We start from the raw sequence: 27,018 nt of genomic DNA on the forward strand, positions 1-27,018 counted from the left end.
AACTCACTTAACAAAATGTCTCGCTTAGCCACATCAAATTTTGGGTCCAATTGTGGTCGTAGGTTGAGGACTGTATATCTTGTTTTCCCCAAAATAAGACCTCCCCGGATAATAAGCCCAATTGGGCTTTTGAGCGCATGCGTTAATATAAACCCTCCCCCGAAAATAAGCCCTCTCCTAAAATATTTAAACACCTGCACAGCTGGTCTCCACCATTTCCTGGGGGGGAAGGAGAACATACCCCACACACCACAGTCACCCGCGCAGAACAGCCTCGCGGAGGCTGCTCCCGCAAATCCTAGCTACCGCATTCCTTCTCTTAGTGGCGCCTGCCAAAAGAGTGGCAGGCCCAGCAACACTAGGTCTGGCAAGAGGTTAAGAGGCTCCCTACACCTCAAAAATAATAAGACATCCCCAAAAATAAGGCCAAGCGCTTATTTGAGGTGGGGTGTCAAAAGAAAATAAGACCCTGTCTTATTTTTGGGGAAACACAGTACCACTGTATTCCACTCTTAATGTTCATCTTAAGTTAGCCTGCAGTATAAAAAGGGGATACTTTTCCCCCCCGTGATTTCTTCACCGGCGTGTAACAGCTGCTCTAAGCCCATTACAAACCGCTTCCCCCATTCAGAATAGCAGCTGCAGTAACTTTTTGTGCCCAGAATATAATTAAATGCCAGATAATTATTTGCTACAAGAAATACACTGCGGCTGCATGAGGAATTTCGAGCTCTGACCTTCCGTTGGGAGATGTCATATTACTTAAGTTCTTTTTGTAAAAAGGAGAAGAAAAAAAAAGTTCCAAGGAAATGAAAAGGTCAACTTTGCAGTTAACAAATCTCAGAACTACTGTTCTGCAGAAAATTCGGCTCTGCCGGTGGTATTATACTTGGGCATCCCTGGAAGACACCGTGGAAATGATAAAACTCGATAGAAGGTGCATTCACACTTTTAATTCATTTATTTAACAAGGGTATATGGCTGCCCAGCTCATATATACCATATTTTTCAGAGTATAAGGCGCATCTTTTTCCCTCAAAAAAGAGGCTGAAAATTTGGGTGCATCTTATACACTGAATATAGCATTTTTTTGCCTCCCGAACCCCCACCCCCTTCACCAAAATGGCCGTGCATAGCCTTTAGGAGGCTTTCAGAGAGTTCCTGGGGGCTGGGGAGGGCAGAAATGAGCAAAAAATGGACCATTTTTTGCTCAATTTTGCCCCCCCCTCCAGGAGCACTCTACAAGCCTCCTAAGGGCTATTCATGCCCCTTTTTATGGGGGGGGGAGAATGTGCCTGTTTTTGGGAAGTTTGCAGGGTGCAAAGACTTTTTTTTTTAATTTGCCTCTTCAAAACCTTGGTGCGTCTTACACGCCGGTGCGTCTTATACTCCAAAAATACGGTAGGTAATAACAGAATAACGGAGTTGGAAGGGACCTTGGAGGTCTTCTAGTCCAACCCCTTGCTCACTCTATACCAGTGTTGATGAATCTTTTCAACACTGAGTGCTGAAACGGGAGTGTGAGATGCCAGAAACTGATAGAGCAGCCGTCTGACACACATGTGCGCCACATATACCCCCCGCACCGCATTTTGGGCCTGGAAGGCCTTCTGCATCAACCTGGAAGCCAAAATGGGGCACGGGGGTGCTATGCGAGGCCTAAAATGCAATGTGAGTGCCTCCCCTATGCATGCCCCCTGTCCCCGGTGCATGTGTGTGTACGTCCCCTGGATGCGCTCTGCACCCGTGCATGCACGGCAGAGACCCAAAGACCAGCTGGCCAGAAGGAGGCACACACGCATGTGCGGTGAAGCTGGGCTGAGGCAACGGCTGGCGTGCCCACAGAGAGGGCTCTGCGTGCCACCTGTGGCACATGTGCCTTAAGTTCGCCATCACGGTGCTAGCCGCTCCGGATTTGAAATGAAATTTTGCAATTCCAGGCAAACATTGACAATCCCCACAAACGTTTACATTTACAGAGAGTCCTTGACTCACAACAGTTCACTTAGGGACCGTTCAAAGTTACAACGGCATTAAAAAAAGAGACTTATGACCGTTTTTCATATTTAGAACCATTGCGGTATCCACATAGTCACGTGATCAAAAATTGGATGCTTAACCAATATTTGTGATGGTTGCAATGTCCCATGATCGTGTGTTCATTTTTTTGCAGCCTTCCGACAAGCAAAGTCAAGGGGGAAGCCAGTTCCACATTGCAACTGAGTTACTAACGTGACAACTGCAGGGACTCACATCACAATTGTGGCCAGAACAGCCACAAAATGGGACCAAACAGCTTTACAAAGCCTTAGTAAGGCCACACCTGGAACACTGCATCCAATTTTGGTCACTACATTAGAAAAACAATTGAGGCAGGGAAGGTCGTAAAACAGGGGGCAAAATTCACTTAAGCAATGTTTTCACTTAGCAACAAACATTTGGGGCTCAATTGTGATCGTACGTTGAGGACGATCTGTATTCCCGGAGAGCAAATTCCATCTTCACCAGCTCTCCAACAAAGCTCAGTTTGAAACGCGACACTCGGCAACTCCTTTTCGTTAAATCCCCAAGCTGGAACTTCCTGAGCTGATGACCTTTCCTAAGGTCTGGGGGCCTTCCGTGAGGACCACGAGAGAGGCAGCACATTCTCGGCATAAATAAAACTCAGAAGAGAAACCGTAAGCGCGAAAATCATATTGAAAACTGCGAAACGAAAGGATTTGCAGACAAGCGAAGATTGCCAGCTGTGATCTCAGCCTTCAACGCAAAATTACAATAATACGGTTTGTCCAACAGATATTTTGTACACAGCTTCTTTTCAACATTGCTCTGATATCCAATGCAGGTAGTTCTGTGGCTTACCACAGTTCATTCAGTGACTGTTCAAAGTTACAACGGCATTGAAAAAAGTGACTTAGGACCATGTTTCACAAGTACAACCGCCGCAGCATCCCCGCAGCCGCATGATCAAAATTCAAATGCTTGGCAACGGAAACATATTTATGATGGTGGCAGTATCCCGGGGTCATACGATCCCCTCTTGTGACCTTTTGACAAGCAAAGTCAGTGGGGAAGCCAATTCACTTAACAACCATGTTACTAACTTAATAACTAGATAGTAAAATGGGGCAAAACTCACTTAACAAACATAGCAGCAGAAATGTGGGGCTCCATTGTGTGACAAGAAAGGTTGTAAAATGGAGCAAAATTAACTTAATAAATATTTCACTTAGCAAAAGAAATTTTGGGCCAATTGTGGTTGTAAATTGAGGACTACCTGGACTAGGTTAAGATATTTAACAAAATGGAAACTCAGGAATTGCGATCACAGATATCTAAAGCAGGTGTGGCCCCACAATATAATAACATTATGTATGTATGTATGTATGTATGTATGTATGTATGTATGTATGTATGTATGTACACACACATTACTATATTACAGATAGTCCTTGACTTACAACCACAATTGAGCCCCAAAGTTATGTTGCTAAGTGAGATGTTTGTTTACTGAGGTTTTTAGCCATTTTACAACCTGTCTCGCCACAGAATCATTAGAGTTCATAAGTTAGTAACACGGTTGTTAAGTGAATCTGGCTTCCCCATTGACTTTACTTGTCAGAAGGTCCCAAAAGTTGATTGAATGACCCCAGGACATTGCATATTGTTCATAAATATGAACAAGTTACCATGCATCTGAATTTTGATCCCATGATTATGTCATAAATGTGCTCCTAAGTCACTTTTTTTCAATGCTGTTGTAACTTTGAACAGTCACTAAATGAATGGTTGTAAATCAAGGACTACCTGCCTATGGAGATACTCGGTCATCCAGGTCATAGTTGTCCCAAAGGTGCTTTTTCAAGAGGAAAATGGACTTGCTTTTCTTTGAATTTCAAAGGAAAATAAGAAAGTCCAGCTGTCTCTTGAAAAGACAACTCAAAAATTACCTGTTTATTTTATATGTGGCCCTAGGCAAGGCCTCTTCACTCAATGCAGCCAAGGAATGCCAAATGGTTGGACACCCCTGGTCTGCATCCAGTTTTGGTCACCACATTATAAAAAAGATTTTGAGACTCTAGAAAGAATGCAGAGAAGAGGAATAAAGACGATTAGGGGACCGGAGGCTAAAAAATACAAAGACTGGTTGTGGGAACTGGGCATGGCTAGTCTAGTGAAGGGAAGGACCAAGGGAGACATGATAGCAGTCTTCCAATATTTGAGGGGCTGCCACAGCGAGGAGAGGGGTCAAGCTATTCTCCAAAGCACCTGAAGGCCAGACAGGAAATAATGGATGGCAACTGACCAAGGAGATATTTCAACCTAGAAACGAGGAACTTTCTGACAGTGAGAACAATCAACCCATGGAACAGAAGTTGCCTTCGGAAGTTGTGGGAGCTTCATCACTTGAGACTTTCAAAAAGAGATTGGACTGTCTCCTGCTTGAGCTGGGGGTTGGATTAGATGATCTATAAGGTCCCTTCCAATTCTACTAATCTGTTAACTCATATTCCAGGGGTCCCCAACCCCCTTCCGCAGCATGTCAGTAACCTGTCCATGCAAACAATCGAAATCCCATCTGTGGAATGCAGGCAGCATGCAAAACCACACACCCTCCGGTCCGTGGAAAATCTTTTCCCCTGGTACCCAAAAGGTTGGGGGCCGGTATCAAAATAATTAAGTGGCTGCCAAAAGGTTAAGGCATTTTGGATAAAAATATGGTGGGTCATGCAAAATGTTTTTAAAAGAAGGATAAAGTTTATTCCTCAGTTATTTTTACTAGGTATATGTACTGACTTTACAGTGGTAGAGACTAATTTGATTCTGCACCTGATAACCGCAGCAAGACTGTTGGTGGCGCAATATTGGAAGAAGGAAGACTTGCCTACAATCCAAGAATGGACATTGAAAGTAACAAACTTAGCCGAGATGGCTAAAATATCGGCATATCTCAAAGATCATTCAAATGAGAGATATAAACGAGACTGGAAAAAATGGATTGACTATATACAAAATAAATACGGGACTAAGAAATTCCAGTTAGCCTATGCTTAAGATCAGAAATGATTTAAACTGTTAAAAGTTAGTTCAGTAAGAAGAAGCTAAGGTCAATCTAGAATGTCATTAATTTCTTTATTTCTTTTTTCTCAATAGATTTTAGACTGTGTTAGTTAAAAATCCATACTGTGTACGGGTTCTGGGAAGTCGGGGGGGGGGGGAAGGAGGAGGGGGGTGGAGGGAGGGAGGGGCACACACACACACAAAAAAAATTGTACTTCAATGTCTTAATGATTGACAAATGATGACATATTTGTGTTTTTTTAAAGAAATAAAATAAAAATCACCATAAAATAAAAAAAATAAAATAAAATAATTAAGTGGCAATTAATGATTGAGGTAAGGATTGGATGTAGCCTCCAGGCACCTCCGTATCTGTGTCACTCTTCTTTATTAGCTAAGCTACAAATCATGTTGAAATATATTCGAGGTACCATCAGTTCCATTTCATTCCTCCTTCTCAGACTGATGGACACATCTGGAATGGTCAGGTGGGGAAGAGACCCTGGCAGGGACCAAAAGAGAGAGAGAGGCCTGCATGGGAACTCCGGTGCCTCTCACAACCATGTTGCTGACTCAATTTTAATGAAGACTGATTAGCTGGAGGTCAACGGGTCACAGCCAGTGATTAGGCTGGGAGGATGAAATCTTATTTCCCAGGTTAAGGTTCCTTCTTCAGGAAGTGAGGCTTGTCCTAATAAATTAAGGTGAAGTTCAACTGAGGTCCAGGGCAGAGGATGGATGGATGGATGCTTCCTTTTTGAAGAAAGGGATGTTAGACATCACAAGACGGATTAGCAGAGGAAGAAGCCTTGTGACCGTCATGCGAAGTTTAGGGGAAGAATGTAGAGAGCTTCACTTAAATGCATAAGAAAAAAAAACTCCCAAAAGCTGTTCCAACTCATCAATTTCAACCGGCTGCCTCCACTTAATAAGTTAGAAGTGCTATTTATTTTGTAAGGAATCCACACAGCAATCCATCCATCTATCCGTCCGTCCATCCATCCATCCACCCATCCGTCTACCTATCCACCCATCCACCCACACACACACCTATCTGTCCATCCGTCCGTCTGTCCATTTATCCATCCGTCCATCCATTCGTCCATTTATCCATCCATCCGTCCGTCCATTTATCCATCCATCCGTCCGTCCATGTATCCATCCATCTGTCCATTCGTCCATCCGTCCATCCATCCATTTATCGATCCATCCATCCATTCGTCCATTTATCCATCCATCCGTCCATCCATTTATCGATCCATCCATCCATTCGTCCATTTATCCATCCGTCCATCCATCCATTTATCGATCCATCCATCCATTCGTCCATTTATCCATCCATCCGTCCATCCATTTATCGATCCATCCATCCATTCGTCCATTTATCCATCCGTCCATCCATCCATTTATCGATCCATCCATCCATTCGTCCATTTATCCATCCATCCGTCCATCCGTCCATTTATCCACCCAACCGTCCATTCGTCCATTTATCCATCCATCCATCCATTTATCCATCCGTCCGTCCATCCATTTATCCATCCATCCGTCCATCCATCCATTTATGCATCCAACCGTCCATTCGTCCATTTATCCATCCATCCATTTATCCATCCATTTATCCATCCGTCCGTCCATCCATTTATCCATCCGTCCGTCTGTCCGTCCATTTATCCATCCATCTGTCCATTCGTCCATTTATCCATCTGTCCATCCATCCATTTATGCATCCATCCGTCCATTCATCCATTTATCCATCCGTCCATTCATCCATCCATCCATTAATCCATCCATCCGTCCATCCATTTATCCATCCATCCGTCCATTTATCCATCCATCCATCCATTTATCCATCCATCCGTCCGTCTGTCCATTTATCCATCCAACTGTCCATTCCTCCATTTATCCATCCATCCATCCGTCTATCTATCTATCCACCCACACACCTATCCATCTGTCTGTCCTTCCATTTATCCATCCGTCCATCCGTCCATCCATCCCATACAGGTAGTCCTCAACCCACAACCACAACTGAGCCCATAATTTATGCTGTTAAGTGAGAAATTTGTTAAATAAGTTTTGCCCCATTTTATGACTTTAATAACACACTCCTTAAGTGAATCCTGTTTCCTTACTGACTTTGCTTCTCAGAAGGTCACAAAAGGCAACTCCGGGATGCTACAATTATCATAAATGTGAATCAGTTGTCAAGCATCTGAATATAAAACATGTGATTACGGGGATGCCACAACAGTTGTAAAGAGACACGGTGGCTCAATGGCTAAGGCACTGAGCTTGTTGATCAGAAAGGTCGGCAGTTCAAATTCCTAGTGCTGCGTAACGGAATGAGCTCCCATTACTTGTCCCAGCTTCTGCCAACCTAGCAGTTCGAAAGTGTGAGTGTGTGAAAAACGGTCATAAGCCACTTTTTTCAGTGCTGTTGTAACTTTGAGCGGTCACTAAATGAACTGTTGTAAGTCGAGGACTACCTGTAATTTCGAACACTCATTAAATGAAATAAGTCAAGAGCTACCTGCATTTTGTCCAAAATAAAAGCATCTGATCACCGATTTGCGCAAAACAAGCGCTGACCTAAACAATTCAAGACAGCAGATTTCAAGAGAACCTCCACATTGTACCTGACAGCTGGACTTTCCTTGAACTTGCAAAGTTGGCAATTTACACACATCGCAAAATGTTGACTAGTAAAACCTGCACCTCTCCTGCAGTCTGACAGAAACTCCCGTTATCTAAACTTCAAACCTCTCAAAAGGTTGCAGATGGTGACGAGCAATTACAGGTAGTCCTCTACTTATGACCACAATTGAGCCCCATATTTCTGTTATTAAGTGTGACATTCATTAAGTGAGTTTTGCCCCATTTTACGACCTACTCTGCCTTCATGATTAAGTGAGTCACTGCAGTTGATAAATTACCATATTTTTTCAGAGTATAAGAAGCACCGGAGTATAAGACCCACAAAAGTTTTGAAGAGGCAAAAAAAAAAAGTTTTTTGCACTCTGCAAACCGCCCAAAATGACCTGTTTTTCATGAAAATGGGTCCCTTCCCCCCCCCAAAAGGGCACGAATAGCCCTTAGGAAGCTCGTAGAGTGTTCCGGGGGGGAGCAAAAACAAGCAAAAAATGGGCCCATTTTTTGTCCAAAAAAGGGGCATTAGGTAGCTTATAGAGTGTTCCTGGGGGCTGCGGGGGCAAAATTGAGAAAAAAGGGGCCTGTTTTTTGCTTATTTCTGCCCTCCGCAGCCCTCAGGAGCCCTCTGAAAGCCTCCTACAAGCTATGAATGGCCATTTTGGTGAAGGAGCGTGGTTTCAGGAGGCAAAAAAATTCTGTATTCAGTGTATAAGACGCACCCACATTTTCAGCCTCTTTTTTGAGGGAAAAAGGTGCATCTTATACTCTGAAAAATACAGTAGTAGCCTGGTTGTTTTTCAAAAGTCACAACATCTTTTTGGTAGTGTGTGACCAAAACTAGATGCAGCATTCCAGCTGTGGCCTTACTAAGGCTATATAAAGCAGTTTTGTCTCATTTTATGGCCTTTGTTGCACTGTTGTTAAGTGAAATTGCTTGTGTACAGTTTTCATCTCATGCAATCTTACGATCTACCGTATTTTTCGGATTATAAGACGCACTGGAGTATAAGACACACTATGATTTTGAAGAAGTAAATTTTTTTTAAAAAGTTTATGGCCTTTGTTGCACTGTTGTTAAGTGAAATTGCTTGTGTACAGTTTTCATCTTGTGCGATCTTACGATCTACCGTATTTTTCGGACTATAAGACGCACCGGAGTATAAGACGCACCATGATTTTGAAGAAGTAATTTTTTTAAAAAAAAGTTTTTGCATTCTGCAGACCTCCCAAACCTTCTGCACGCCTCATTTTTTGCACACACAAAAAAGGCATGCAGAGCTTTGGGAAACTTATAGAATGCTCCTGGGACCTGGGGTGGGGTAAAAACAAGCAAAAAATGGGCTGATTTTTCCAAAAAAGGGGGAGGGGCATGCAGAGGCTTTGGGAGATTTGTAGAGTGCTCCTGGGGGCTGGGGAAGGGAGAGGAAAAACTGCCCATTTTTTGCTCTTTTTTGCCCTCTCCAGCCCCCAGGAGCACTCTGCAAGCCTCCTAAAGGCTATGCAGGGCCATTTTGGTGAAGGGGGCGGGATTTCGGTAGGCCAAAAATGCTGTATTCGGTGTATAAGATGCACCCAGATTTTTACCCTCTTTTGGGGGGAAAACAGGGGTGTCTTATACTCTGAAAAATACAGCATTTGCTGTACACAGGATAAGCACATATGAGGTCAACAGCTATCCATGATTCACTCCCGTTCCGGTTCTGAATCACTACTTCTCTAAACTAAGTTTTTACAATAACTTCTCATCTGTTTCAATGTTTTTCAGAAGAATAATTGGCTGTTGTGACAAAATGTGGCATGCATATTATATTAGCCTCATGTATGAGTTACACCAGATTCTCCAAACTCTGCTCCAGAGATACTACGAGGACTTTGATGGGGTTTATATTCCCACACCAATTTACATTATGCCCTTGAATGTGGATTTCTGCAAAATCCTAACATACATTTCTGGTTTGTAATCAAGCCACAATTTATAGCTGCATTCTTCAATATGTTCCTTCCAGAATGCGTGAATACAATTCTTATGTAAAGATAAAGGTAAAGGTTCCCCTCGCACATATGTGCTAGTTGTTCCTGACTCTGGGGGGCGGTGCTCATCTCCATTTCAAAGCCGAAGAGCCAGCGCTGTCCAAAGATGTCTCGGTGGTCATGTGGCCAGCATGACTCAACCCCAAAGGCGCACAGAACGTTGTTACCTTCCCACTAAAGGTGGTTCCTATTTTTCTACTTAAAGTTTTACATGCTTTGGAACTGCTGGTTTGGCAGAAGCTGGGACAAGTAACGGGAGCTCACTCCCTTATGTAGCACTAGGGATTCGAACCACCAAATTACCAACCTTCTGATCGATTAACTCAGCATCTTGGCCACTGATCCACCACATCCCATTCTTATGATCACCCAAATACCACAATTTTGGCCATGTTGGCTTGAATCACGGCAATCTAATATGCCTACAAAAAAAATGGTTCTGTGAAATCTGGTTTACCCTAACCAAACTAAGCGTAACATCATCAGTGCTAGTAAGGGAGTAGGTATTGCTCTTATTTTATGTACTAGTGGTTTGCCCTGTCAGGGCAGATAACAACAGTCCAATTAAAGAATAAACCAAATCCACGCCCAACAACACTGACAGGGCAAGACACTAGTATATAAAAAGACAGCAAACCCTAGTCCCTTACTAGCACTGATGATGTTACCTAGTTGGGTAATGAAGTGTCTGCAAGAAAACAACCAAGCTCAGAGAGCACCAAGGACCCCAGAATTCAACCCTCAGCTACAAGTATTGTCTTCTATTAATACCATAACAGTTGTTTGATGTCATGGCAACCTAAGCATCCAACACACACACACCCAAGGCAGCAAATACATCAGCTGCCTTGCAGATACAAAGATGTAATCCTGACATTTGAACAGTGATGTTTGAACTAAGGCAAGGCAGAATAAGAAGCAATAGATGGAAATTAATCAAGGAGAGATCCAACCTAAAGCAAAGGAGAAATTTCCCAACAGTGAGAACAATTGATCAGTGGAATGATTTGTGTCCGGAAGTTGAGAATGCTCCACCACTGTAGGTTTTTAAGAAGAGGCTGGACAGTCATTTGTCTGAAATGGTATAAGGCAGGGGTGTCAAACTCGATTTATTGAGGGCCGCATCAGGGTTGGGTTTGACCTCGGGGGGGGCTGGCTGGCCATGGCTGGAGTGGGCGTGACCAGAGTGGGCATGGCCAGCTCGACATCACTCGTGTCGGGGGCACCTGTGGTGGCCTGGGCAGGGCTGGGGTAGGGGTCCTCCCGCAGCCCTCCGCCAGCGAAAACAGCTTTGTTTTCGCTGGCAAAGGGCTGCAGGATGACATTGCAGCTGAAAATGGAGCTCCATTTTTGCTGGCAGAGGCACCCCAGGCTGGTCCTTCACAGTGGTGAAATTCAATTTTTTTTTTACTACCTACGGGTTCTGTGGGCGTGGCTGGGTGGGCATGCTGTTGCTTGGTGGGCGTGGCAGGGGAAGAATACTGCAAAATCTCCATTCCCATCCCATTCCAGGTGAAGGATGCTGCAAAATCTCCATTCGCACCCCATTCCAGCGGAATTGTACTGCAAAATTTCCATTCCCACTCCATTCTGGGACCAGCCAGAGGTGACATTTGCTCTTTCTCAAAATTTGATGGTTCTCAAAACCAGTTCTCCGAACGACTCAAAATTTCCGCTACCGGTTCCCCAGAACCTGTCTGAATCTGCTGAAATTTCACCCCTGGTACTTCGCTATTTCCAGGATGGCCCTGCGGGCCAGATCTAAGCATCCCACAGGCCGCATCCGGCCCACGGGCCTTGAGTTTGACACCCCTGGTATAGGGTCTCCTGCTTGAGCAGAGGGTTGGACTAGAAGACCTCCAAGAACATCGTTATTCTGATGTTCTGAAGACACAGAAGGACAGCGGCCAGAAAAAGCTGAGGCAATGAAATATTGCGGCCCAGACTCCCATTGTTGACTCAACCGGTTCATATGCAGCGACTCGTATTAATACTTTATCTTGTCTAAACAAAAGTGTAATGTCCAGCTTTTCCTGGAGACTGACTTATCCTCCAGACCCCGGGAATCCATAAAGGATGATTCACCACTGGTGATTCAGTCTGCAGCTATGAGCGTGTCTCCAGAGGCCTGTGGTACAGCAGGAAAAGACCCACATGGAACCTCATAGATTCCATTGTAGAAGATAGTCTATAAAAGCTTTAGAATAACAGGAAGTATTAGGAAGGCAACTACAACATTGCTTGGTTCCAAGTATTCTCTTTTGCCAGGATCCTTACGTAGGCCTTAAGGTCATTGCTTAAGATTCTTAAGATTCAGAGAATAGATTGGCTTCAGGGCAAGGAGCCAAGCAAAACTCTCTTTTTTTAAAAAAAAATGCATTCTGGTCTTGAGCTCTTCCTGGCCCAAATTAATAGCCCCCCCCCTTTGCTAAAGGCCTCCTGCATTAAAAATACATTATAGCAATAGCAATAGCAATAGCAGTAGACTTATATACCGCTTCATAGGCCTTTCAGGCCTCTCTAAGCGGTTTACAGAGAGTCAGCATATTGCCCCCAACAATCTGGGTCCTCATTTTACCCACCTCGGAAGGATGGAAGGCTGAGTCAACCCTGAGCCGGTGAGATTTGAACCGCTGACCTGCTGATCTAGCAGTAGCCTGCAGTGCTGCTTTTAACCACTGCGCCACCTTGGCTCAGTGGTTAAAAGGCTGCATTAACAGAGGGATAGAATCAAGATCACGTGAAGTGCTAATACCACTTTGTAATGCCTGGGTAAGGCCACACTTGGAATACTGCATCCAGTTTTGGTCAACACAATATAAAAAAAAAGATGTTGAGACTCTGGAAAAATGCAGACAAGAGCAGCAAAGATGACTAGGGGACTGGAGGCTAAAACACATGAAGAATGGTTACAGGAATTGGGGCATCTCTACTCTTACAAAAAGAAGGATTAAAAAAGGCGAAAGATTTATACGATCTGAAGAGAAACCAGAGTAAGGCAAGTAAGGCAACCAGCAAGGAGGGAAGGAAGGAGAGAAGGAGAGAAGAAAGGAGGGGAGGAAGGAGGGAAGGAAGAAGAGAAGGAGAGAAGAAAGGAGGGAAGGAAGGAGGGAATGTAGGAGAGAAGGAAGGGGGGAAGGAAGGAGGAAAGGAAGGGGGAAAGGAAGGAGAGAAGGAGAAAAGAAAGGAGGGAAGGAAGGAAGGAGGGAAGGAAGGAGGGAAGGAGAGATGGAGGGAAGAGAAAGGAGGGAGGGAAGGGGAGTAGGAGAGAAGAAACGAGGGAAGGAAAGAGGGAGGGAGGGAAGAAGAAGTAGGACCGTTGTAAGATAAGATGGATCTATGGGATGTTAAAAAAGCAATCTTCAAGTATATTGTTAACAGTAGGGAAAAATTGTTATAAATACATATTATTAATAACAGTTATGAGATCATATATTTGTGAATGTATATATGAAATTGATAAAATAAAATAAAATGTTTTTTTTAAAAAAAGAAGGATTAGGCGAGACATGATAGCAGTGTTCCAATATTTGAGGACCTCCTACGAAAACAAGAGGGTCAAATTATTTTCCAAACCAATAAAATGCAAGACAAGAAACTACTACTAACCAAGGAGAGAAGTAACTAAGAACTAAAGAGAAATTTCCTAACGGTGAGAGCAATCAACCAATGGAATAGTTTGTCTTCAGAAATTGCGGATGCTCCCATCACTAGGTAAAGGTAAAGGTTCCCCTCGCACATATGTGCTATTCGTTCCCAACTCTAGGGGGAGGTGCTCATCTCCGTTTCAAAGCCAAAGAGCCAGTGCTTGTCCGAAGATGTATCCGTAGTCATGTGGCCGGCATGACTAAATGCTGAAGGCGCACGGAACACTGTTACCTTTCACCAAAGGTGGTCCCTATTTTTCTACTGAAAGGTTTACATGCTTTGGAACTGCTAGGTTGGCAGAAGCTGGGACAAGTAACGGGAGCTCACTCTGTTACGCGGCGCTAGGGATTCGAACCGCTGAACTGCCGACCTTTCTGATCGACAAGCTCAGCGTCTTAGCCACTGAGCCACCGCGTCTCCTATCACTAGAGGCTTTCAAAAAGAGACTGGACAACTATTTGTCTGAAATGGTATAAGGTCTCCAGCTCAAGCAAGGGGTCAGACTATAAGACCTCCGAGGTCCCTTCCAACTGTATTATTCTATGTTCCAAATGCTCCGGAACGTGTGTGGGGGGGAGGGGGATTAGCTAAAACTCAAGGCTAAGGAAAGGCAGGATCTTAGCCATTTCCAAAAATTTCCATTCTAAGAAAAGGGACTGCAGGCTATTTACCCTCTCCAAAGTCTTGTCCATTTTATATAAAACAACTGAAAAGTCTGCCAAAGTCGCTTAGCAATTTTGCATTCCCCACCCCCCACCCCCAATTGCCTCCAATTGCTGAAGGACATTCTGGGTGATCTTACAGCACAAAGGCATTCCCACAATGCTAAAGATAAGATTGTTTACCAAAGCACAGGATTAGAATCACTCCACTGAAGACTACAGATATCTGTAGACGATTCTTTCTTGTAAGCCCACTGTCCTATTTTTAAAGTCCTCTTTTCTTTTCTTTTTTGGAAAAAATAAACTCAATAGGCAACAAAAATACTCAAAGGAAGAAAACAGACCTCTGACTTTTCAAACCGGCAAACAAGTAATAATACAGTGGTGTGAATACCAGTTACTCCAACTTTCTAGATTGGGCTCTTGTAGGAAGTTAGCACCCACCCATCTCCTAGAAATGTGAAATGTAAGGAAATATTAAAAGGACAGAAATTTCCCCCTAAAAGGGAGGCAGAAACTCAGCCCCTCCTCAACTTTGTCAATAGGCAATTAAGGCCTGAGCCAGTCTATTCTACATAACAAAGATCTACCTCCTTCAGGCAAAGCCATAGGAGGAATCCCAAAGCCATTTCATTACATCATCACCCAGCAACAGCTCAACCAACCTTGGGACTCAAAGGACAGACCGCTTACAAAGTTAGCTAAGACCCCCGCCCCCTAGGAGTCTGACTGCCAATGGGATACATTTCTTACACAGGAACAGGAAGCTCCAAGGCAGGGCCCAGGAGAGGGTATAAAACTCAGGCTCCCTCAGCATCTCTTCTTTTTTCTTCAAGATCTTCAAGGCATGTGATCAGAGGTGGGATTCAGTAGGTTCTGACCAGTTCTGGAGAACCGGTAGAGGAAATTTTGAGTAGTTTGGAGAAACGCCAAATACCACCTCTGGCTGGCCCCGCCCCCATCTATTCTCTGCCTCCCAAGTCCCAGCCGATCGGGAGGGAATGGGGATTTTGCAGTATCCTTCCTGTGCCACGCCCACCAAGCTATGCCCACCAAACCATGCCACACCCACCAAGCCAGAAGAATTAACCAGTGGAACAAATTGTCTCCAGAAGTTGTGAATGCTCCAACACTGGATGTTTTTAAGAAGGGTTCGGAGAACCATTTGTCTGAAATGGTATAAGGCAGTGATGGCTAACCTTTTTGTTGTTGGGTGCCAAAAATGCAAGGGTGTGTGCGCTGGCACCCATAATGCAAAGCGCCCCTTGCATGTGCACACAACCCTACCACCACCGTGCTCCCTCCCCACGTGCGCCGCACTACTCACTTCCAAGCTTGGTACTTCCTCTGGGTGGGGGAGCTGGGGGAGGCCGTTTTTGCCTTCCCCAGGCTTCAGAAAAGCCTTCGGAGCCTGGGGAGGGCTGAAAACAGGCCCAATGAGCCTACTGGAAGTTCAGAACATACGGTAGGCCTGTTGGGCCCATTTTGTGCCCTCTCCAGGCTCCGGAGGCTTTCCTGAAGCCTGGGGAGGGCAAAAATGGCTTTTTCTGGCCGGATGGAAGGCTGAAAATCAGTTGCATGCACGCTGGAACTGACAGCTTGTGTGCTGGCAGATATGGCTCCATGTGCCATGGGTTCACCATCAAGGGTACAAAGTTTCCTGATTGAGCAGCGGGTTGGACTAGAAGACTTCCAAGGAAATGTTAATACCACTTTATAATGAATGCCTTGGTAAGGCCACACTTGGAATACGGCATTCAGTTTTGGTCGCCACGATGTAGAAAAGATGTGGAGACTCTAGAAAGAGTGCAGAGAAGAGCAACAAAGATGATTAGGGGACTGGAGGCTAAAACATATGAAGAACGGTTGCAGGAACTGGGGATGTCTAGTTTAATGAAAAGAAGGACTAGGGGAGACATGATAGCAATGTTCTAATATCTCAGAGGTTGCCACAAAGAAGAGGGAGTCAAGCTATTCTCCAAAGCACCTGAGGGTAGAACAAGAAGCAATGGGTGGAAACTAATCAAGGAGAGAAGCAACTTAGAACTGAGGAGAAATTTCCTGACAGTTAGAACAATTAATCAGTGGAACAACTTGTCTCCAGATGTTGTGAATGCCCCAACATTGGAAGTTTTAAAGAAAAGATTGGATAACCATTTGTCTGAAGTGGTGTAAGATTTCCTGCCTAAGCTGGGGATTGGACTAGAAGACCTCCAAGGTCCCTTCCAACTCTGCTATTGTATTGTATTGTATTGACTCTTCCAACTCTGTTATTCCATTCCATTCTATATATCCACCAAGTTGGCTGGCAATTCAGCAACATCTGGATGGTCACAGGTCCATCCTTTCATCTAATACAGCAGAGTTCTTCCAAATTTTTAAAATCTACAATATGTTCTCCTTTACTCCACAGCTGCCTATCAACGCTGGAAAAAAATGAAGCTCTCTCCTTTGGAGAGTAGGCCATATAATTCTATCGAAATTTCTTTCTTTCAAACAGAGAGCTAAAATGAGGGGGACCTTGGTTCTCTCTGAGTTTGGTTGTTTTCTTGCAGACAGTTCATTACTCAAACTAGGTAACATCATCAGTTATTAGCATTGATGATGTTACCTAGTTTGGTTAATGAAACGTCTGCAAGAAAACAGCCAAATTTAGAAAATACCAAGATCCCCCTCATTTCAACATTGACCTACAAATATTCTCCTTTGGAGAGCTGAAATTCTCCTGAATTTTGCAATTGATGCCTATTTCATCACTTGAGTCTAGATCTAGTGACAAAAATCACATAATATACATAATTCTGGCAGGAATACAACTCATGTTCATCCCATCACTCTATATTAGGGAAGGAACAAATGATAAAAGGCATCATTTTTTGCATTTAAATTGAAAACACCCACCACCCTAGCTATTTCTGGAACCCTAATCAGGAAGACCAAATTTGTCCCACAAACATAATAAAAAGCACATTTTTAAAATTGTTATTAGCAGCTGGATGCTGAAAGCCTGGCCAAAGAAAACTCAAACTAGAATAGATCAAACATCTGGGAAAGCCCATTTGGAACCCAGAGAAAGAGGTCAGGAAAGAAAATATCAGTTATGATTTGTTGCAATTAGCAAACCAACAAAAGCCAGTACTATCACATCCATAGCATATTTTCCAACTGTTTTTGGCAGCGGCAGCAGAAGTTTAGGAGGGATTTAATAAAAGTTCATATTGCCTTTCTAATGCTAGTTCTGACCCATTTTGAAGCAGGGAGTTAAACACAGATTGGCAGGTGGAGTTAAGCAAGTCATCAGCTTAGAGTCGTTACGTTCCCACAAACATCCAAGTTCAAACCTCTCCTGGATTCCCTTGATCCTTATCTGGTGCCAATTTAGCATTGAACTTCAGTTGATTAGATTCTTGCGTATAGGTAACGGTAAAGTTGAGCCAAGGTGGCGCAGTGGTTAGGGTGCAGGCCACTTCAGCTGACTGCTATCTGCAGTTCGGCAGTTCAAATCTCACCGGCTCAAGGTTGACTCAGCCTTCCATCCTTCCGAGGTGGGTGAAAGGAGGACCCAGACTGTGGGGGCGATATGCTGACTCTGTAAACCGCTTAGAGAGGGCTGAAAGCCCTATGAAGCGGTATATAAGTCGAACTGCTATTGCTATTGCTAAAGGTTTCCCTTGCACATATGTGCTAGTTGTTCCCAACTCTAGGGGGCGGTGCTCATCTCTGTTTCAAAGCCGAAGAGCCAGCGCTGTCCGACGACGTCTCTGTGGTCATGTGGCTGGCATGACTAAATGCTGAAGGCGCACGGAACACTGTTACCTTCCTGCCAAAGGTGGTTCCTATTTTTTCTACTTGCATTATTACCTGCTTTCAAACTGCTAGGTTGGCAGAAACTGGGACAAGTAACTGGAGCTCACTCCATTACGCGGCGCTAGGGATTCGAACCGCCGAACTGCCGACCTTTCTGATCGACAAGCTCAGCGTCTTAACCATTGAGCCACCAAGTCCCTAGAGTCCTTACATTCTCACAAACTTCTAAGCCCAAACCTATCCTGGATTTCCTTGATGCTTATCTGGTGCCAGTTTAGCACTGAACTTCAGTTGATTAGATTCTTGTGTGTCGGCTTGAACAATAAATCTTTTTATTTGCAACTCCATCACCTATGTGGGTGCTCTCCATGGAGAAACATCTCATCCATCCATGATCCTTCCACATGTGGGTGGCAAGCAAGCAAGATCTGTTGTAACAGCTTAAATCAGGGGTGTCAAACTCAAGGCCCGCGGTCCAGCCCACAGGATGTGGAAACAGCGAAAGACCGGCCCGCGAGCTCCATTTTCGCTGGTAGAGGGTTACAGGAGGCCGTCGCAACCAGAAACGCAGTTTTTTCTCAAAGTTTAAGAAGTTTAAGCTGGGGTGGCTTAAATGGTGGCCACTGGCCACTTTCCCACAGATGCTTGAGAGGGACACATTTGCCATTTTGCCATTGCAGTGGATAACTGACAGGTAGACCTCGAGTTACAGCCATTCATTTAGTGACTGTTCGAAGTGGCAATGGCATTGAAAAAAGTGACTTATGACTGTTTTTCACACTTTGAACCGTTGCAGCCTCTGCAGGGTCACGCGATCAAAATTCAAGTGCTTGGCAACTGGCATGTACTTATGCCGGTTGCACTGTCCTGGGGTCATGTGATCAACATTTGTGTCCTTCTCAGCCGGCTTTTGGCAAGCAGTTAACAGAGTAAGTCACACTTAATTATCAACTGCAGTAATTCACTTAACAACTGTAGCAAAATAGGTTGTAAAATGGGGCGCAACTCAATTAACAACCTACTATGCTTAGAAGAGATACTTTGGACTCAAAATGAGGTAAAACTCACTTAACAACTGTCTCACTTAAGAACATACATGTTGGCCTCAATCGTGGCTGTAAGTCGAGAATTACTTGTACAGCCTGAAATTTCCATTGCTAAGCGAGACAGTTGCTAAGTTAGTTTTACCTCATTTTACAACTTTTCTTGCCACGGTTGCTAAGTGAATCACTGCAGTTGTTAAGCTAGTAACATAGTTGTTAAATAAATCTGGCTTCCCCGTTGTCCTTGCTTCTCAGAAAGCCGCAAAAGGGGACCATGTGACCCTGGAACAATGTCATAAGTATGAGTCGTAAGTATAAGTCAGTTGCAAAGTGTCTGAATTTTGATCACGTGACCAAAATGGGGATACTGCCATGGTCGTAAGTGTGAAAAACAGTCAGAAGTCACTTTTTTCAATGCCACTGTAACTTTGAACTGTCATAAGTCGAGAACTACCTACATTTATCATGGTTAGCAGAGGGGGGAAAAAACCCTAGATTTTTGGGCGAATAAGGGAGGCTAATTCTGTTGTCTACCGACTGCCACTAGTTCGATTCTCACCAGCTCAAGTTTGACTCAGCCTTCCATCCTTCCGAGGTGGGTAAAATAAGGACCCAGATTGTTGGGGGCAAGAGGCTGTAAACTGCTTAGAGAGGGCGGTAAAGCATTGTGAAGCTGCATATAAGTCTAAGCGCTGTTGCTATTGCTAATCTATTTCATCCCAATCTCTGTCTGTCCAGTTCTTCAAAAGATTTTTTGTTTTCTTAGACTGCTCATTTATTCAGGCCTGCAGATAGATGCAGGAGACAAGCCCTGTGACTTCAGTTCTTCCAGAGTTCAAAAGGTTTTACAAGCTTCCAAGACTGGCTCTGGGCCCATCTTTCAGAGAATAGGAAATTGGTTTCCGATTATGGAACCATGCAAAAGAACAGGCTTCCTATGGCAGATTCTCAAAGGAACTCATTCGGTTTTAAAACCGCTCTATGCTCAGAAATGTTACTGCAGGAAAGCCTAATTCCGTGAAGGAAATTTCAGGTTAATCCCAAATTTTTGTCTCATCTGGATCGGTGCTAAAAGTATCTCAGACTCCCAAACCAGAGGCAGAAAAAGTAACTACTAAATTAAGATATTTTATCCTCTGATATATATGTGACCCGACAAATGCGCGAACGACAAAAGCGTGCCGACAAAACCGCAGCGCTAAAACCATGATGTCATCAACGCGCCGACAAGAGCGCGCCGACAACAGTGCACCGACAGAAGCGCGATTTAAGTTAAGGTAAGGGTTAGGTTTAGGTTTAGGGTTAGGTTTAGGGTTAGGGTTACAGCGCACTTCTGTCGGTGCGCTGTTGTCGGCACGCTTCAGCGCTCCTTCGTCAGCATGCTTTAGAACTCGCGGTTTTGTCACCGCGGTTTAGTCAGGCGCGCTTTTGTCGTTCGCGCATTTGTGGGTGAACCTGATATATATCCTGCATATTAAAAAAATAGTAACCCTCTTCTTTCACACTTTTGAGAAAGCTGCAGCAGAATGCAGTATTATAGTTAAATTTCTTTTGCCTCACTTTCAAACCTCACTGGCATGAAGCTTAAAAGTTTTTGTCTGGCACAATTATTGTCCTGGGTGTGATTTGCACCATTTATGAAAGCTTTTAAAAACTAATTAAACCCTAACAAAGAGCCATCTGGGGCATGGATTTTGCCACCCTCGAGCACCTGGATTTAATTTACAGCAGTGGAAATTCAGTTCCAAAGTGGATTTCTGCCTCATTTCATTCCAGGTTTAGTAAAAACCAGCACCTATTTTCTTTTACAGCAAAATCTAATGTAGAGATGTCGCAATTTTTTGTCATTCAACCAAGAGAATTTTTTTCTCTTCCTTCAATGGAAGAAAACAGTAGCTAAGCTGCTATTGGTGAAGATAAAATCGAAGTACTGAATTTTAAGTACAGAAAGTGAAAGCGTAAAAACATATTTTTACTCCTTCCCTTTGCCAACTATTTCTGGTGGTATTTCTTCCCAGATGTCCTTATCTCTAGTAAAAAATAGTTTGAATGCAAAACAGTAGCTTTCATCAGGAAAAAAAAATATTTTACAAGCTTCTCCTAGTCCTAAATCATTTGTTTCTGAAATTTTACGAGGGCTTACAACAACTATTTCACAAAAAGAATGATAATAAAACAGACTTTGAGTTTAATATTCAAATAATAAGGTGATCAGTAACATCTGGCTACTTGTGAGGAACAAATGTGTGTTGAAAAAAGTAAAACTGATTATAGGTAAGTGCGCACCTATAATTGGGTAATTGAGCCCAAAATTTCTGTTGATACTGTAAGTGAAATATTTGTTAAGTGTGTTTTGGCCCATTTTCTCAGCTTTCTTGCCACAGTTGTTAAGTGAATCTGGTTTCCCCATTGATTTTGCTTGTCAGAAAGTCACAAAATGTGACCACGTAACCTCAGGACATTGCAACCGTCGTAAATATGAATGAATTGCCAAGCATTCAAATCTTGATTGCGTGACCAGGGAGATACTGCAATGGTCATAAGTGTGAAAAACGGTCATAAGTCACTTTTCTCAGTGTGTTGTAACTTCAAACACTCACTAAACTAATGGTTGTAAATCAAGGATTACTGTATGCTCCACATGCATGTTAAGAAAAAATGTTAGACACCTTAAGTTATTTATACAAACAATAAGGGTGTGGGAAGCCTCCCCCATATTCCCAGATAAATGAAATATTTTGGGAAACGTTTAAAAAGGCAGAATATATTTCCCCAAAGGGAAAAATGGAGAAACATGTTTTTAGAGGCAGAAAGCAGCCCTCAGTCTTTCTTAATAGTCCATAGCAGATGCCAGCACTTAAGGAGATAAAGAGCTTATTGAAAGAGGAAATCAACTATCTAGATAGCTCGATTCATAAGCAAAGCAAATGCTGCAGACAGAAATCCATTCAAGACAGGATATTTTGAAACTCCTTGCAGCAAAATTTGACAGCTAACAAAGGTGGAATGGTAGGATTAGAAAGCAGCCAGCCCCTCAGCCAAGATCCAGCACAGGACGAAAGCCATTAGTCACAACAGGAATTGTCCCAAACCCTTTGAGACCACCAGCCTCTTCACTGCACCACTCCTGGAACTGTTCAAACTTCAAAGTTACAGAAACCAATAAAGATCCATCCACTCATTCCACCATTTGTTCAGCTGACCCAGAACTGCTGTTGGTTCTGTTCATCATTAAACCCTCTTTCCAATCAGCCTCCATGTTGCTTCCAGCGTCTTCCTCCCAGCTTGGAACTGAACCAGATGGGATTTTCTTTCCAACAATTGCAAGAAATAAATTAAGTTCCCTGAATCTCCTATACTATAGAAAATTCACACACGCACAGCAATGTGATTCTAGCATGAGTGTCAGCAATCTGTGGCTCCGGAGCCACATGCAGCTCTTTCACCCCCCTGCTGTGGCTCCCTATCAGGGCAGAGGGATGATAGTGCTGTTGCAGAGGTGGGTTCCTACCAGTTCGCACCAGTTCGGTAGAACTGGTTCGTCAAATCTACCGAACTGGTTAGAAGAGGTTCCACCAGAAAGCAGGCCACACCTACAGAAGAGGTTCCAAAATTTTTTGAAACCCACCACTCTCTTCTCTCTCTCTCTCTCTCTCTCTCACACACACACACACACACACACACACACACTCACACCGAGAGAGAAAGAGAAATAAATAAATAAATAAAAGAAAAAAAAGAAAGAAAAAGTGAGAGAGAGATGAAAGAAAAAAAGGAAAAAGGACAGAGAGACAAAAAGAAGGAAGGAGAGAGAGAGAGAACGAGAGAGAGAGAGAAAGAAAACACATGGCTGGCAAGCCACTCCCACCAGGTCACATGGCCGGCAAGCCACTCCCACAAAGGAGGCCACACCCACAGAGTAGGTTCGGAAAAAAATTGAAACCCACCACTGTGCTGTTGCCTTGTCGTGGTGGTGGTGATGGGCGGAGCCTTAGTGCAGGAGCGAAGCGCCCCTGTACTTGCCTTTGCGCAGCAACAGGTATTAGAAGAAATGTCCTTCTGGGTTCTGTTTCAAGTGAGGAAAAAGACACTGGAAACATGGAGGCTGCTTGGAAAGATGGCTTGGTTTCATGGTGCACAGAATCACATGGCTTGAGTTCCGGAACAGAAAATGGGGATCATACTCTTCCAGATGTTGGGTGAAGAAGAAAGGAGAGAAAAAAGAGGCTTGCTGAGAGTTCCTGGGTTTTTTATACTCCGTTCGGTCCCACCTCTCTGGTTCCTATTCCTCTGTAAGAAATGTATTCTGATCTGTTGTCAGACTCCCAGGGGTGGGAGTCTTAGCTAACTTTGTAGGTTGTGTGCCTTTTGGATCCCAAGCTTGGTTGAGTTCCCAGATGCCATGTGGTGAGTTTCTGTAGAAGGCTAACCCTACCTTTGTCATGTAGAGTAGACTAGCCAAGGTTTAATGGCTCATTGACCGGGGGGGGGGGGGAAGCTGCAGGGAGCTACTTTGTCTTTAAAAACATGTTTCTCCCTTTTCACACCCAGAGAAATATAATATTCTGCCTTTTCAATATTTCCCAGGATATTTCATTCTTCTAAGAGAGAGGTGGGTGCTAACTTCCTACACAGGATTCTGCCTTTGTTGTGGTACATTTGCTGTTGCCGCCAGCAAAGAGGGCTGGGAGAGAATCTCGCATCTCTATTATTCACATCTATCTGGGCTAAAACAAGCCCTGAATTAACCACCATGAACTCCTCCTGGTTTAGGTCCCATAGTCAGCAGGCCCACCAAAGCTCTCTGGTTCCTTGGCCTGAACTATAAGGAGATGCCTTCAGGAAGAACAATAGGAGGATTTGCAGGAAGGGTGCAGTTTCAGGAAGGGGAGGGGAGGAGTGGGAGGGAAACCTGTCATTGAAAAGAGAAGGGATGGAAGGCAAACAATCAATGGCTGAGTTCATTTCCTCATCAAGCCCTTTAATCTGATAAAATTAGGCAGCAATCCGAATGTCAAAAGCTGCTGGCGGAAGTGCCTCCTTGGGGGCTGATTAGCTTCAGGGAGCAGGGAAGAGTTCACACACTCCAGCTGACCTGAGGTCTTTATGCAAATATCGCAGATGTTAAAAGGCTTATGGGAAAAGGGGGACAGGGGAGACATTGGGAAATTAAAAGGGATCAAATCCTGCTCATCTTCTCTTTAGGGTGCTAGAAACTTTCCTTCCTTCCTTCCTTCCTTCCTTCCTTCCTTCCGTAGGAAATTAGCACCCACCCCTCTCCTAGGAAAATGAGATGTTTGAGGAACTATTAAAAGGGCAGAATATTTCCCCTAAAAGGGAGGCAAAACCTCATTGACCCCACCCACTTTTGTAATAATACAGTGGTGTGAATACCAGTTACCCCAACTTTCTAGATTGGGCTCTTGTAGGAAGTTAGCACCCACCCATCTCCTAGAAAAAGTGAAATATTTTAGGAAATATTTCACTTTGAGACTTGTGGACTCTCCAATGGGGCTGCCCTTGAAAAGTGTTCGAAGACTTCAGCTAGTCCAGAATGCAGCCGCGCGAGCGATTCTGGGTGCACCTAGGTTCACCCACGTTACACCTATCCTCCGCGAGCTGCACTGGCTGCCCATTGGTCTCCGGACTCGCTTCAAGGTGCTAGTTATTACTTATAAAGCCCTGCATGGCATCGGGCTACCTGGGTACCTGAGAGACCGCCTCCTGCCAATTACCTCCCAAAGACCGATTCGATCACACAGGCTCGGCCTTCTCCAGGTTCCATCTGCTAGCCAATGTCGGCTGGCGACTCCCCGGGGGACAGCCTTCTCTGCTGCTGCCCCGGCCCTCTGGAACGAGCTCCCCGTGGAGATCCAGACCCTTGCTACCCTCCCGGCCTTCCGTAAAGCTACTACCGTAAGTCCTGGCTGTTCCGGCAGGCTGGGGGCTGTTGAAGTATCCAGCCCCACTTTAATTGTGAATGTTGTTGTATTTTAATATTGTTTGTACTGTCTTATTTATCCCCTCCCCTGTTTTATTGTGAGCCGCCTAGAGTCCTTCGGGAGTGGGCGGCATACAAAACCAATAAAACGAACGAACGAACTCCCAAAATTTCCCAGCCAGCATGGAATTCTGGGAGATGTAGTCCACAACTCTTAAAAGTGGCCAATGTTAGACATCCCTGCCTTAGATGGTGTCTTAAATAAGGAAATAAATAAATAAATATTCTATAGTTAATAAGTAAATAAGTAAATACTGTGTTGTTTGGTTGTTTTCAAAGAGCATTTGACATCAAGAAGTTGTTGGGACTTTGGAAAAAGTGCAGAGAAGAGCAACTAAAATGAATCAAGGCTCCTCCTGGAGACTAAAAATATATGAAGAACGGTTGCAGGAACTGGGTATGGCTAGTCCAGAAAAAAGAAGAATTTGGAGTGACATGATAGCAGTATTCATTGCCACAAAGAAGAGGGAGGACAACTTATTTTCCAAAGCACCAGGATGGAGGAGATTTGTTTATCTCCGGCACCAGTTAATCAAGGAAAGAAGCAACCTGAAATTAAGGAGAAACTTCCTAATACTGAGAACAATTAACCAGTGGAACAACTTGCCTTCAGGAATTTGGCTACATCATTCAAGAAGAGACTGGATAGCCACTTGTCTGAAATTGTATAGGGTCTCCTACTTGAGCAGGGGGTTGGACTAGGACCGTGATGGCGAACCCATGACACGCGTGCCCAAAGTGGCACGCAAAGCCATGTCGCCCAGCATATGCAGCAATGCCTGTTTGGCTTCCGGGTTTCTGGCACGCATGCGATGATCAGCTGTCCTTGTCCGTGTTGCAATGCCAAAACCAGTCTGCGCATGCGTGCTGGCCAGCTCATTGTCAGGTCTGCATGTGCGCCAGAACCAGGAAATTTGGTTTTTCCGGAGGGAGATCCCTTCACGTATGTGGCAGTGCCAAAAACCGGCCTGCGCATGCGTGCCAGCCGGCTGATTTTTGGGTGCGCATCAGTGGTGGGATTCAAATAATTTAACAACCAGTTCTCTGCCCTAATGATCAGCTGGGTAGGCGGGGCTCGGTGGTCATGTGACTGCGTGGGCATGGCCAACTCAATGTCACTCAGGGCGATGGGCGCTTCACCTTAGCTGTTAGAATGTAACAAGGGTTAACCGAAGAGGCAGTTTCTGTAAGCAGGGCAATAAAGATGAGGCTAGAAACAACAACAGAATGTTTCCTTCCTGCCTTCCTTACAGGATTAGCCCTGTAAAGTGGGAAAAAACAAAAGGAGATTTCTTCCAACAACCGGTTCTCCCAACTGCTTAGAAAGTTAACAACCGGTTCTCCCGAATAGGTGCGAACTGGCTGAATCCCACCACTGGTGCGCATGCACGCCAGGACCCTGAAGTTTGGCTTTTCCAGAGTGCGATCCCTTCACATGCGCAGCTGTGCCAAAAACTGGTGTGCGCATGCACATCAGCCAGCTGATCGTCAGGCGTGCATGCGCGCTAGAAGCTAGAAGTTTGGCTTTTCCGGAGCGCGACCCTGACGAGCAGACACAGGAGATGTTTCCACACGACTTTTCAGCACTCAGTGACGAAAAGGTTCACGTCACTGGACTAGGACCTCCGAAATTCCTTCCAGCTCTATTCTGATTAAATTACCGAAGAACTACTTTCTGGCCTCAAGCGGCAACTATTTTGGGAGAAGCTCTTCAGGAAGGCCATCCCACTTGGAAAACAGCCACTAAAAACATTCTCACTGAAAAGATGGTCTCGCTAATTAGCCTCTGCAACGGGGATGACAACGATGATGCTCAACTAATTCCAGACGCTCCCCCTATGCTCCAAATAATCTCCACCTTTCAAGAGCATCGAAATGACAAATCACCCTCAAAACTCCCCTCTCTGGATTGTTATTCGGTGTTTGCATAGTAGGGCAGGAGGCCAAAGGCAAGCAAACATTTGCACTGTCTTTGCAGAAGAATTTCAAACCCGGATTAGCTGACGGTGCATTTGGGGACCGACAGAAAGGTTTGAAATACCAAGTTGGAGCTTAGCCAACCTGAGCTGCAGCTGAACGGTGTCCAGAGTAGCTGTTTTGGGAAGGGCTGGAG

At 44.3% G+C, this 27,018-nt stretch overlaps 1 protein-coding gene across 1 annotated transcript in view; it reads right to left on the minus strand.

Moving 5' to 3' along the window:
* LAMA5 (laminin subunit alpha 5) overlaps positions 1-27,018 on the minus strand; it is a 226,944-nt gene that overhangs the window by 169,462 nt on the left and 30,464 nt on the right. The gene's annotated exons all lie outside the window — the stretch shown is intronic.

This window comes from Thamnophis sirtalis, unplaced genomic scaffold, assembly GCF_051295495.1.
Source record: "Thamnophis sirtalis isolate CommonGarterSnake01/CBP01778 unplaced genomic scaffold, rThaSir2_p1.2 scaffold_7, whole genome shotgun sequence".
Classification (NCBI taxonomy): Eukaryota; Metazoa; Chordata; class Lepidosauria; order Squamata; family Natricidae; genus Thamnophis; species Thamnophis sirtalis.